This window comes from Dreissena polymorpha, chromosome 4 (genome assembly GCF_020536995.1).
Source record: "Dreissena polymorpha isolate Duluth1 chromosome 4, UMN_Dpol_1.0, whole genome shotgun sequence".
Classification (NCBI taxonomy): Eukaryota; Metazoa; Mollusca; class Bivalvia; order Myida; family Dreissenidae; genus Dreissena; species Dreissena polymorpha.
The window spans coordinates 108,771,668-108,784,273 of NC_068358.1; the positions used below are offsets into that span (position 1 = coordinate 108,771,668).

A 12,606-nucleotide genomic window follows, 5' to 3' on the forward strand; every position below is an offset into this window, starting at 1 on the left:
TTGATGACATGTTTGATTGAAAACACCGCATGAAGACATAATCCACTTTGAAGTTAAATGAGTATGCTTTTCTCACTTTTATATGAGTAAATCCCCAAATTACTATATAAATGCTTTGCATTAATATCTTAAACACAATACGGACTCTGTGTTTCGTGTCTTGGACTTAATGTCATTTATTGTTTATTGTGGATTATAATGTATAAGTGTTTTGTTTACTTAATCTTCATCATCATGGATGAGGGAGATAGTGACTGTGTTTGTGTTGTTTGTGGATATATTGTTTCAGATGAGTGTAAGGCAATTATGTGCGAAGAATGTGATAGATGGCAACACAGACACTGTAAATCTGGTAAGTAATCCCTTTATTATTTTTTAATTAGTTTCATTCTAAAAACGGACTTTTACGGAAGCTTACAAATGAGAAATACAAACATATTTTTTTTATAACTGATGGTATTTACATATTTATAATATATAGCGTCAGTACATACGTTCCCGTAGATTTAATTGTGGGGACATTTTATGTATTTGTTTTAGTTATATAATTGTGGGGTCGTTTTGTGTATTTGTTTTAGTTATATACTATTATTTAATATCAAGTGCTTATATTCTGTGTTCAATAAACATGTATAACGAAATGCATACTAGTCATGGTCTTAAAATGTATACATAATAAATTCAGAAACAAGTATATAACTAAATGTATGCAGGATGCCTTATTTTGTCTTTGTATTTGTACATAGGGATGTATTGTAACGGCTATAAATATTTGTAAACATTTTATTCTAATAAAACTATTGTCATTTGTCTGTCCGTACAAACAACGAGTCGAAAGTAAATATAAATGTCAATTATTTCATTGTTATTATTTCATTGTAATGATTAAATTCTCCTCACTTGAACATTACAGCAGATCTTGAAATAACAGATGGATATAAACTGACGTTGTTAAATATAAGAGATGAATCCGTCATTGCGCAACCAGTTTCAATTACTATGTACAAGATGGAGAAATATTATATTTTACTGCTTTTTTGATGTTATGACAATAGTTTTTTCTTATTTTCAGGGTGGCACCGACGCCTCAACCACAAGGCCAACGACAGCTGCCCGCCGTTCTATCTTCTGACGAAGCTACTGCATGATGAGGCCGTCACCGCTGCTAGAAACCCGGAGCTCGTGTTTAATGTTTTACTAGAATTTAAGGAAAAAAAATCATAACGTTACTGTCGTTTTTTTTTCATTTTAGTTAATGTCATCTTACTTAATCATAAAGACAACCTGAAATGCTAAAGAGAACCAATACATATTACGTTTATATATCTTCAATAAGAACAACAACTCGTACCCTCAAGGGGAAAAATAACCAATACCATGCCGATGGACACGAATTGGTCAACTCATAGTCATGTAGAATGCCCATGTACACAAATTGGTCAATTCATAGTCATGTAGAAACACAAGGTATGTTAATTTATGCAATAAACAACTTTAATTAGTCAACTCATACCCAGTCAAAAAATCCCATAAAATTGGATCAATTGAATGTGTTCATTTATGCAATATTATATATATACTAAGGTAATAACTTTAATTAGTCAACTCGTACCCTGGTAAAAAACATACAAGTTATGTAAGTTTATATCAAAATATAACTTTAATTGGTCAACTCGTACCTGCAATAAACATAAAAACATCTAATGTATGCAAACACCCATCGCATTTTTTTTCCATAAAGAACACAAATTTAAAAGGTACGAGTTGACCAATCTGGGAGATGACTAAAGTACGAGTTAACCAATTGGGTACGAGTTGACTAGGGTACGTGTTGACTTAGGTACGAGTTGACTCGAATTCGAATTATGGTACAGATGGAAGTATTATCGCTGTTCTTTTGCCATGTGGTATGTAAAAAGCTCTGACTAGTCTATTTTCAAAGATTTATTAATACTATACTCATAAAGATGGTACTGTATATGCTCTTTTGATCATAGTTCTCGTTAAAAGTTTAATAATCACTAAATTATCCAGTTTCTTGTTTTCGCTACAAAGAAACACGAGTTTTTCTCTTTATTGCTGTTTTGTTTGTTGTTGTTTTCCTTTGATGTTTTTTTCCCAATATATTTGACAAAATTAGAGATAATACACAAGTATCAGGTTTTTTTAATCTCAAATAGACATTATAAATTAGAGATAATACAGAGATAAGTACTTATACTTAATAGAGATAAGTATCAATTAAATAATATATCTTTAAAAAAGATTACAACAAAAGCAACAAAAAAAAACATAACAGGTTTATATACACATTATACCTTTAACTATAATGTTCTTATGTACATGGAAAAAACTGTAACGTTGAATTAACTCTTATCGCTGTCGCATCTCTGTCTGTAGTATGAATAAAAGATAAATACGTAATACATTCGAAAAGACCTCATTGGTTAAACGCTGACTGTAAAAAAGCATAAGACCTATTTTATAGATCGAAACATTTATTTTAAAACGCGTGTATTATTTTTTTTTTTTGAAGCTAGGCGGTCATACTTGTTTGTAAGTGAAAAGCCACATATAATTACAATAACTTTGAGAAACGTCGTCTTAAACATATGAGTAAATCCGATTATCGAAAATTTTGGAAATACATTAAGAAATTCAAAGGCGGTAATAAAAATCAAACCAATATAAATGTAAATGAATTTGTTAATCACTTGAAACACATGTCGGCAACGACAAACGAAAATTGTTTTAGAAATTGCAATTATGCAGATCCAGCCGACGGCATTAACATTGATTTTCTCGATGATCCATTTACGACCGATGAAATTATTAAGACGATATCTTCGATGTCCCGAAATAAAATCGCTGATTTGGACGGTATAACGTTGCGGACTTTTTTTATTGATTGCAAAGAATGTATTGCCCCATACCTAATTAAAATATTCAATTATTTATTTGGTAGCAGCGTATATCATGAGTCCTGGACTAAAGGCTCCATTGTCCCATTGTTTAAAAAGGGCGATAAATAATAATAATAACAAGATAAGTATTGATGCAAAGCATCAAAGGGCGTCGGGAATTTCAGTGTAAAAGGCACTCAATGAAGTTACATTGAACGATTTTTTTTAACTGTAAATATTAATATATTGGCCGATTATTGTAAACAAAATAGAAAAATACACGAGTATAACCATTATCTATGCTTTTGTGGTATAACCTCCCAAATAACCATTATCTATGATTTTGTGTTGTAACTCTCAAATATTTCATAGTTCATTTTATTTACATTGGTTTTTACTTTTTTACTGGCATCCGTGTGCAGTTTTCATTAATGGAACAGAACTGTGTAGGTTTTAAAAAATCTGCCTCATCTTGTAAGCGTAATTTCATAATTTCTCAACTCCAAGGGGAGATGATTCTGAACTTATTCTTACGTTGCTTATTTGCGATAGGGGTTGAGTACTCATTGGTATGAAAACACTGTAAAAGTTTTAATGTGTTTACGAACACCCTCTCACACAAATATTTCATGGGCATAATACACACAAAAAATGGTTACAATAAAACAGCATATTTATTTAAACTAAATTGTCTACATCAAAACAAAAAGTTAACACAGAACACAAATAACATAATTTGATTCTACTGGGGCTCGAACCTTGGGCCTCTCACATGTGAAGCGAGCGTGTAACCACTACACTACGGAACCGCTTGAAAATCACCTTCTAACTAAGATATTAATAAGTGACTGTAGTGTTACGGTTATCAATAAAGCAATAAACCGTGTAATCGCTGTCGTCTTGTAAAATTGAAGAAAATACGCTTTAACCAAAACTCGAACAGCAAAAGTGTGCGCTATTTTTAGAAAAACCACAAAATAAATATATTTTGATTATGTTTTGTTTTTATACAAAGCCAGAAAGTTTCACCGGTTCGCGTATTTGCCCAGTCCCTGTTATCTTTTATTATTGACCAGTCCCTGTGATCAGTTATTAATTAAAAGAATTAGCTTTGCATTATTGGCAATAAATGTTGAAGTTAATATAATAGGCACAAATGCAGTACTAATTTACACTAATTTACATATATACATTGATCCGTAAAATAACTTCTCCTCCCATAAGCGAAAAAAAAACGTATCACATACGAGTCGCCGCACTTCAGTGCGACGCCAATAATTATAATAATAATCTCTTTATTTTCCGAAGGTAACTCATTAAAACAACACATTGATACAAAGTCATGCAACAGTTTAACAATGGCAATCTTATTTTCAATGAGGCCTTCAAACAACTATGGTATGTATAATGCATTTTTGCATTATCATGCGAACATGTATATATTTGTTGATATATACTACTCACAATGGGTACAAAACAACTGAATAAACACAATAAATAAATACATTAGTAAGACTTTCACGGACATAAGAGTTCTGTAATAGTGTAATAGAAGTGTCATAAAAAGCAAGTCTATCACACGACTTGTCTTATATTATTAATTTCTCTTCCAATATTGAAATGATCTCAATGAACAATTTTTTATTTACAGTAAGTATTTAAGAATATTAATTAATTTCTTGTTGATTACATTTTCCCATATGCACACACTCGCACGCATAAACACACATACATACACACACATAAGCAAACACATACAATTACCATATCTTAATTAACACGACAAATAACAATAACAAGAAGTTAACAAGAACAGCCGCGTACATTATTGTACAAAGTCAGAGTTTAAAAACGAGAAATACATTATTCTTGAAATAGTTTACGATTGACAGAAAGTGGCTGATATACACAAATATTATAATTACAGAAAACAACATTTCATGACCAGTGTTCACAATAGGATAAGAAATAACACAACTGTTATGAAGAATAGCCTGCACCTCCTTGCGCAATAAATAGTTAGAAAAAGCAGTATGTATATATTTGTTTGCAGAAATTAAATCAACAGTAATCATTACGACACTCATGGAGTATTTGACTTTTTAATAAGAGAAAGACAGAAAATGTTACTACGCGTGAGACTCATTTTGCGCCTCAATAAAGAAATATTTCTTAAGCCTATGTTTGAAAGTGGTGAGAGTGAGAGATTTTCGAATACTTACCGGTATGTGGTTCCATATTTCCATACCAGTGTATCTAAACGACTTTTTAAAAAGGTTTGAGTGAGGCGTTTTATGGTCAAATCATTGTTTGATATCGATCTTAAATTGTAAATATTTGTTTGACCAGTTTTATCAGGTCGTCGATATATGTGGGCGTTAAATTATGAAGAGATTTGTAAATAATTTTACTTGTGAAATATTTACATCTGTTTTCAAAAGAAAGCCATTGATTTTTTTGTGATAAATCATAATCATTGATATTTAAATCATTACGTAATATTACTCTTAAAAACCTTCTTTGCAGTTTTGATATTCTGTTTATGTCTCTAGTATTTGCATTTTGCCATGTGGCACATCCATAATCAATAATTGGTATTACGTACGCATATAGAACATAATTTTCATCTCAGGTGTTAGAAAATATTGTATACGCCTGAACAGTGATAATTTCGAAACAAGTTTCTAACAAGTTTTATCAACATGGGCCTTCCGATTTAAATGTTTATCAATATGGATACCTATAAGTTTTTTGGTTGCAACATGTTTTATTTTTGAGTTATTTACAAACACATTTAGATCTTCTGAATGTTTATGTTTTCGGCGCGATCCTATAGTCATGCAAGTAGTTTTTTCTGGGTTGATTCCCATATTATTTATCATAGACCAATTTTGGGACCTTAGTAAGTCGTTTTGAAGTCTGCAATTTATCATCGTTATATTATTCCCTTGACAGTGGATTTATACATCATCGGCATACATGTCAGATTCTGATGTTAGTTTTAAGGGTAGATCATTCACGTAAAGTAAAAATAACAAAGGTCCTAAAATGGAGCCTTGTGGTACACCGGAACTTATCATGCAGAAGGCTGTAAAGTAACCTTTTTCAAAAACTAGGGAAAAAAAGGAACTACTTTTGCAAAAAAAGTAGGAAAAAAGTAGAAACTTTTCCCTCAAAAGTAGGAATACATAATACAAAATCTTTAGACACAAGTCCAGGAAACACAGCTTGATACAGAGCAGGAGTGCCATCACATGTTCTGTATGGATACCCACTTGAAGCTACCTTAAGGGCACAGAGGATTGCAGCCTTTTGTACCTGTTCCTTGTGTGATGTATGTACTTGCACACAGATAGATTTATCCCCACCACCCTGAGAGCTGATTGTCTTTGGAGCACTTCCAAACAAACGCTTTTGTGAATTATCATGCATGTATTTCATGTTTTTCTTGTGTTTTTGTCCGTCTGTATGACTTATCAGTTGATTAGCACCAGAATTACTACACGAGATGGACTTCATGCAGGCAGTACAATATCCTGCAAACTCATTGCCGGTATCACTCATGCACCACGATCCAAGTGTTTTTTCCACTGTTGTCCAACTTCTCCAGCCATGAAGGGTTAAACTTTGTTTTCCCACTAGGCATTTTAGCACTTATAGTGTATCTATTATTAGTGATAATTAAGTTTCAAGCCAAGCTACCCTGTTCAGGAAGTATAATTAGATGCTGTTCATTTTGGTGTATCATCAAATAAGTGGTTAGAGGTCTTCTGTGTATGGATATAAAAATGTTAATATATTGTGCATGTTAAATCCTTAAGCAGAAGACCAAATTTATTTAGTGATACACCAACTTGTTGTACAAGATTAATACTAGTATATAAAGCAGTGTTAATGCTCTGCTACAGCTACATTTTGAAACCTTTAAATTGACAATAGGGTGCAGTTATAATGACTTAAGTTACATTCAAAATGACTGGTCATTGCAGAGCAGATTATGCAACTGGAGATAGGACCTTATCACCTGACACCTTTTATGACATCATGGATTGGTCAATGAAACTGTTGCACTACATTGTTATTCCAATTTCAAATAATGGATTTTACATCATCGATGACGTCGCGGGAGTGTAATAATGTTGTTTAATATTTTTAATACTACACTGTAACACCTTGAAGTTACCTCACTAGCTATGGCATCATCAGAAAATGTATCAGGGCATTTAAGCTCTGTGCATTTATTTTTAATTACTTGACATTAATTACTAAACATGATGTACCTATGATATCAATAGAACATCATATCTGTTGTCATGTAATACGGAATGTATTACATTATATTTGTAAATGATAAAAACTCGGCCAAGCATCAGTTTTATCTTTTTCAAATAACTTGTGTAATAAATTCCATATTACATATCCACTCATACAATACATGTATCTCTCTATCTCTACATTCCAAACAGCAATATCATGTAAACATGCATTAGGTTTGGTCAAATTGTTGTCAATGGAAACAAAACAAGGGCTGTTTGTAAAACATGCATGCCCCCCATATGGGCTGTCTGTTGTAGTGGCAGCCATAGTGTGAATACGTTTTTTGTCACTGTGACCTTGACCTTTGACCTAGTGACCTGAAAATCAATAGGGGTCATCTGCGAGTCACGATCAATGTACCTATGAAATGTCATGATCCTAGGCAAAAGCGTTGAGTTATCATCCGAAAATCATTTTACTATTTCGGGTCACTGTGACCTTGACCTTTGACCTTGTGAACTCAAAATCAATAGGGGTCATCTGCGAGTCATGATCAATCTACGTATGAAGTTTCATGATCCTAGGCAAATGCGTTCTTGAGTAATCATCCGAAAATCATTTTACTATTTCGGGTCACCGTGACCTTGACCTTTGACCTAGTGACCTGAAAATCAATAGGGGTCATCTGCGAGTCATGATCAATCTACCCATGAAGTTTCATGATCCTAGGCGTATGCGTTCTTGAGTTATCATCCGGAAACCATTTTACTATTTCGGGTCACCGTGACCTTGACCTTTGACCTAGTGACCTCAAAATCAATAGGGGTCATCTGCGAGTCATGATCAATCTACCCATGAAGTTTCATGATCCTAGGCGTATGCGTTCTTGAGTTATCACCCGGAAAACATTTTACTATTTCGGGTCACCGTGACCTTGACCTAGTGACATCAAAATCAATAGGGGTCATCTGCAAGTCATGATCAATGTACCTATGCAGTTTCATGATCCTTGCCCCAAGCGTTCTTGAGTTATTATCCGGAAACCACCTGGTGGACGGACCGACCGACAGACCGACATGTGCAAAGCAATATACCCCCTCTTCTTCGAAGGGGGGCATAATAAAACTGGAATAAACAATTGGTTCCCTCAGCTCTTGCATCACTGGGAACTGTGTAAGGTAGTGAAGTCTGCAGTGTACAAATGCTAAGGAAGCAAACAAGGCACTATTGTTACTTAAAAAAACACTTTTGTCAGTATTTCAAAAGTTACATAATAAATAAATAAATATCTATGCTTCCTGAAGAATTGCTAGCAGACAGTCAGCATCGGTTGTCAGGTCTCGTCTAGATGAATGCACCTTAACAGGGATACAGTCAAGCCATAGATTAATTCATCCTGCAAGTTTACTAAATAAACTCTTAAAAAAATATTATTTTTTTCCTTGGAAAATGATAAAGTAGGAATTATAGGAAGATTTGGTTAAAAAAAAATAGGAAAAAGTAGGATCCTGATGAAAAAGTAGGAAAAAGTATGACCGCTTGACAGCCTGCATGCAGGTGTGTGATGTTACTCCATCTGCCCGCGAACGGCTCTGTAGATATGATTTAAAAGAAACTTTAAAGACGAATCCGAAAAATGATATAGTTTTAATTTGTGCAGAAGAATGGTGTGGTCTACTAAGTCAAATGCTTTTTTGAAGTCCACAAAAACAGTTCCTATCAAATAACCATCGTCCATACAATTTAACCATGAATCAACGAGTCCGATTATTTTGCAGTTTGGCATGAGTGGTTTTGTCTAAAACCCGATTGGTGTTCATTTAGTATACAGGTTTCTTTTAAATATTTATTCAATTGAATTGCTACATGTCTTTCAATTATTTTAGAAATTGTAGGTTATAAAGAGATAGGTCTAAAATTATTAGGATCATGTTTATCTCCTCCTTTATGGAGAGGTACGACACTTGCTAATTTAAGTAAGTCTGGACAGATTCCAGTTGAAATTAAAGTATTACTTAATGTCGTTAGAGGCTGTACAATATAATCTTTGCAAAGTTTTAGGATTCTGTCTAAGCCACTACTTTTATTAGGATTAAGTTTATCAATTAGTGTAAGAACTTCCACAGTCGATATATATTCTATTTTGAACTCTCGATTACCCAATCTTTCATTTAAGAAACATTTGAAATAAATCTAATCCGGCAAATTATAGAGGGATAACTCTAGTTAATATTATGGCTAAAATATTTTCTTTAACGCTGCACAACCGTCCTTATAATTGGTGTAAGAATGAATCTATTTTTAATAAATGTCAATTTGGTTTTAGAAACAATCGTATTAAGTCAGACTGTATATTTATTTTACATAGTATAATTCAGAAGGTTTTAGCGAATAATTTAAAACTATTAGTGCCTTTGTAGACTATGAAAAAGCATTTGATACTGTCATTCATGATGCCCTATGGATTAAACTTGTGAACTCAGGTATCAGCTGTAAAATGCTCAATATGCTGAAATCCATATATGCAAATGTGAAATAACGTGTCCAAGTTCAATGTCATACTTGTTTGATGATTCATTAGGAGTCAAGCAAGGCGAGCCATTGTCACCTCTTTGGTTTATTTTGTTTATAAATGATATTGGTGAACACTTGAGTTCTACAAACATATGTACTAATGATGTTGATATGTTATCTATTTTTATGTTAATGTTTGCCGGTGACATTGCATTTTTTTCAACTGATCCCCGTAGTCTACAATACCAATTAAATTGTATAAATGAATATTCTTAGAAGTTGGGTCTCAAGATAAACGTAGGGAAAACTAAGGTATGTATATTTCAAAACTATGAATATAAAAATATTCACAAATGGGAACTCAACGGCGACAATATTGAAATAGTAGATGTTTTACGTACTTAGGTGTTACATTTTTCTATAACGGTTCACTTAAACGCGCAGTTGAAGCCCTGAATGAGCAGGCTCTCACAGCATATGATCATGCTATCTCATTATTTAGCAGAATCAAATTATATAGATATTAAAACTAAATTATTACTTTTTAGCGCAATGGTAGCACCAATTATCACGTATGTCTGCGAAGTCTGTGGAATTTACGATATTCCCGAGGTTGATAAATTGCATTTCGAATTCTGTAAACAAATACTTGTGGTTCGTCAACAAACATCAAACGCGGCTGTACTAGGTGAACTTGGTCGCTTCCCATTATCAGTCACATGTAAAGAACTAGCCTTTAACTAATGGTGTAAAATCAAGAAAACACAGAATACCTTGTTAAACAGAGTATTTAATACATTAACTACTGACGTTGCTTGCATGAATATTGATAGCAAACTGTGTTGGCCAAATGCTGTTAAAACTACACTTGATTTACTTGGTTTCAGTAATTTATGGTTGCATCAGAATCACGAAATCAATTACATTTGTATGCTTAAACAAAGAGTCCGTGATGGTTACATTCAAACCTGGTTTGAATGTATAGAGTCTCAAAGTAAGCTTAAAAATTATAACATATTTAAAAAAGAATTTTGTTTTGAAACCTACTTAAAGCGGGTATATACGATTTTTATATGTGCTGAATTGTAAAATATTGATACAAATATGTTATAATAACACACAATATGCAAGAAAAATGATACATTTAAGACGAATTTCATAAAATGCAGCAAATACAAATTAGCGCCCCGAGCCGATTGTGACGACGATAATTCGTAATTATTTTCCTACAATAACCGATGCATTCGTCTTTTTAGTAAGTGTTCGTGTGTCGTATGAATCCATTCTATACATTGATGGTGACGTCACTACGTTATTGTCACCTCTATGCTTAGACGCATCACATTCCCCTGGTTTGGGGAATTATGCTTCCGCCAAAGTAGTTCTGCGTACGAATGAAAATGTTAATAATTAAAGAAAAATCGTTATTTATTGTATGTTTTAAACGGAATGTTGTTTAAAGAAATGTTATTTAATTATGTTTAAATGTGATTTTGAATCTCTATTAAGACTGATAGCGATTATCAGAAGCACGATTACCTGACATGCTTTCGCTTTCACTTTTCAATCGTAAAAGAATCGCTACTCACAGTTCCTTTCGCATTGGTACACAGGTCAGTAAGACCGGTGTGTACACAATGGTATGAATCGATATCGCTGCCATTCTATACATAGATGGTGACGTCACTACGTCAGTAAAGACCGGTGTGACACAATGATATCGCTGCAGGAATTTCAAATGAACCGTTAAACTAAATTTAGATTCACATCGTATATGCATGATATACATGCTGGCGAATTCGGCTGTAACAGCCTTTTTTGATTTCAGAATTAAATATCTGGCTTATTTAGCATTTTTAGACACATGTTCTTTTTAACTTTTATTTTAGTTTATATTGAAATATATGTATAATAAGTTTTTTACACATTTTATATTAATTAATAAATATTTGACAAGATCGTATATACCCGCTTTAAATTGTGTAGATAATGAAAAACATAGAATTGCATTGAGTAGATTCCGATTGTGCTTGCATCACTTAGAAATAGAAAGAGGAAGACTTGATAATATTAACGTCAATGATCGTAAGTGTAAAGTGTGTACAAGTGGTATGATTTAATCTGAATTTCATTTTCTATGTATTTGTCCAATTTATTAGATCTTAGGTCAAAATACACCATAAGGCTGTCATTTAACACATTGAACTATTTTGAAAAAAATATGTCAACACATTCTGTAAAACGTATCCGCAAAGTATCGAAATTTATCTATTTTGCAATGTTAAAACGAAAAGATGTCATTGATTCTTCTGTTGCTTCCTAGTTGCTTAAAATTCCTTCACATTGTTGTTATACCCCCACAAACGAAGTTTAGGGGGGTATATAGGAGTGAACTTGTCTGTCGGTCGGTCGGTCGGTCGGTCGGTCGGTCTGTCTGTCGGTCCGTATTAAGTGTCCGCTCTCTAATTCAAGTAGTTTTCATCCGATCTTCACCAAACTTGGTCAGAAGTTGTATCTACATGACGTCTAGGCCAAGTTCGAACATGGGCCTTGCCGGGTCAAAAACTAGGTCACGGGGTCTCTTAGTGCGTTTTAAACATTCAGCATGTTGTCCGCTCTCTAATTCAAGTAGTTTTCATCCGATCTTCACCAAACTTGGTCAGAAGTTGTATCTAGATGATCTTAAGGCCAAGTTCGAACATGGGCCTTGCCGGGTCAAAAACTAGGTCACGGGGTCACTAAGTGCGTTTTTTAACATTCAGCATGATGTCCTCTCTCTTATTCAAGTAGTTTTCATCCGATCTTCACCAAACTTTCTCAGAAGTTTTATCTAGATGATCTGAAGGCCAAGTTCGAACATGGGCCATGCCAGATCAAAAATTAGGTCACAGGGTCACTTAGTACGTTTTACACATTGAGCATGGTGTCCGCT

At 33.5% G+C, this 12,606-nt stretch overlaps 1 protein-coding gene across 2 annotated transcripts in view; it reads right to left on the reverse strand.

Annotated features, from left to right (window-relative positions):
• Positions 1–12,606, reverse strand: part of LOC127879975 (protein fem-1 homolog C-like) — a 126,960-nt gene that overhangs the window by 95,735 nt on the left and 18,619 nt on the right. The gene's annotated exons all lie outside the window — the stretch shown is intronic.